Source organism: Melanerpes formicivorus, unplaced genomic scaffold (assembly GCF_026170545.1).
Source record: "Melanerpes formicivorus ecotype bairdi unplaced genomic scaffold, bMelFor1.0.p_v2 SCAF_270, whole genome shotgun sequence".
Taxonomy (NCBI): Eukaryota; Metazoa; Chordata; class Aves; order Piciformes; family Picidae; genus Melanerpes; species Melanerpes formicivorus.
The window spans coordinates 97,166-99,701 of NW_027142622.1; positions in this window are offsets into that span (position 1 = coordinate 97,166).

Sequence of the window (2,536 nt, forward strand, 5' to 3'; positions counted from 1 at the left end):
AGCAGAGGCAGCAGCAGTGGCAGCAGCAGCAGCAGCAGTGTAGGAGATGATGTAGGTGATGGAGTTGATGTAGGTGATGGTGATGGAGGAGTTGGAGTTGAGGGAGTTGGTGGTTTTGGTGATGGAGGAGATGGAGGTGACAGTGGTGGTGGAAGTGATGGAGGTGGTGGAGGAGGAGGAGGTGATGCTGCTGGTGGCTGCTGCTCCTGTTACTGCTGCTGCTGCTGTTCCCAGTGCTCCTGCTGCTGCTGCCTCTGCTGCTGCTGTTGCTGTTTCTTACGTTGCTGCTACTGCTACCTCTTGTGCTGCTGCCTCTGCTGCTGCTGTCACTGATTCTGTTGCCAATGCTGCTGTTGCTGTCACTGCTGCTGCCTCTGCTGCTGCTGCTGTTCCTACTGATGTTGCCAATGTTGCTGTTGCTGTCACTGCTGCTGCCTCTGCTGCTGCTGCTGTTCCTACTGATGTTGCCACTGCTGCTGTTGCTGTCACTGCTGCTGCCTCTGCTGCTGCTGCTGTTCCTACTGATGTTGCCAATGCTGCTGTTGCTGTCACTGCTGCTGCCTCTGCTGCTGTTGCTGTTGCCACTGCTGTTCGTGATTCCTCTGCTGCTGATTCTGTTGCTGCTGCTGTTGCCAATGCTGTTGCTGTGTTCTGTGCTCCTGCTCCTGCTCCTGCTGTTGCCTCTGCTGCTGCTGTTACTGCTGTTGCTGATGGGGGTGATGGAGGATATAGATATAGTAGAAGTGGTGGAGGTGGTGGATGCTGTCCAGGTGGAGGAGGTTGTGGAGAAGCTGGAGGTGGTGGAGGTGGTCTAGGAGTTGGAGGAGCTAGAGGTGGAGTAGGTTGTGGAGGTGGTGGAGGTATTGTAGGTTGTGGAGGTGGTGGAGGTGATGCAGGAGATGCAGGAGCATTGTAATCTGTAGCATAGGAAGAAGTGTTAATAGCTGCTGCAGAAGGAGAAGAAAGAAGAAGAGGAAGATGAAGTATTAGCAGCAGCAGCAGAGGCAGCAGCAGTGGCAGCAGCAGCAGCAGTCTAGGAGTTGATGTAGGTGATGGTGAGGGAGGAGATGGAGTTGAGGGAGTTGGTGGTTTTGGTGATGGAGGAGATGGAGGTGGTAGTGGTGGTGGAAGTGATGGAGGTGGTGGAGGAGATGCAGGAGGTGGAGGAGATGGAGGTGATGCTGCTGGTGGCTGCTGCTACTGTTAGTGCTGCTGCTGCTGTTCCCAGTGCTGCTGTTGCTGTTTCTTGTGTTGCTGCCTCTGCTGCTGCTGCTGTTCCTACTGATGTTGCCACTGCTGGTGTTGCTGTCACTGCTGCTGCCTCTGCTGCTGCTGCTGTTCCTACTGATGTTGCCACTGCTGCTGTTGCTGTCACTGCTGCTGCCTCTGCTGCTGCTGCTGTTCCTACTGATGTTGCCACTGCTGGTGTTGCTGTCACTGCTGCTGCCTCTGCTGCTGCTGCTGCTGTTACTGCTGTTGCTGATGTGGCTGATGGAGGAGATGGAGGTGGAGGGGGTGTTTGAGGTGATGGAGGAGGTGGAGGTGATGGAGCATCATCTGCACCATAAGGACTACATCAATAGCAGCAGAAGAAGAAAGAAGAGGACGAAGAGGGAAACTGTTTGTTCCAGCTTTGAGCTGTGCCTCTGTGTTGGGGGTGCTGCAAATCAATCACCAGACAGCAGTGCCTGTTGGTCTCTCTGCTCTGCCCCAGGCTCTCTGACCTTTCCTCCTGCACTGCTTCTTGAAGGGGAAGCTGTGGTGGTTGAGGCTGGGTGCTGGCCCGGATGCCACTGCACAGAACACACCTGGGAGGTGCCAGGGGTGTGCCCAGCCCAGGGGGTGGTCACAGGGCACCAGGTATTGCATTCCCATAATGCTCTGCTCCCCTATGAAATGTCCATGTGGGGTCTTCACTTCCTCTTCTGTCCCCAGCTGCAGCCTAGGGAAAATGCCTGAGCTGCCTCCCTGGGGCCTGCCCAGCCCCAAGGCTGGGTTGTGGTGGGGGGAGGAAAGAGCCCTGGGGGTTTGGGTGCACCCCTAGGTGGGGATGAGATGTTCTTGGGTGTGTTGTGGGATCTCTCTCTCTGTCAGGTGCCTGTGGCTCTCTGCAAAGCTTTCATTGGTGTTTTGTATTGTTTCTCTATTTAACCTTTCCATCCCTTTTGCAATCCCTTTGTCTGAGTCCTTGTCTCTGCCTGTGGTGGGGAGGGGGTTTGCCCCAAGCCATTGCAGAAGCCAAAGTGTCTGGCATCAGCACAGAGTGGGATCCCTTCCTGTGGTGACACAGATGTCAGGGCATCCCCAGCAGCAGGGCACGGAATGGGCAGGCCCCAGAGCTAAGCACAGCTCAGGCCAAAGGCTCCCAGGCTGCACAGAGAGCCTTGGCTGTGTCAGGGCACCCAGAGATCTCCCCAGGCAGCTTGTTCAGAGGGGCCCTGAGAGGCATTTGCATGCCCAGATGTGAGCCTGTGCCTCCCAAGGTCCCCAGGAGCTGCTTCACTCAGGGAATGAAAAGCTTAATAGCATCAGAAGC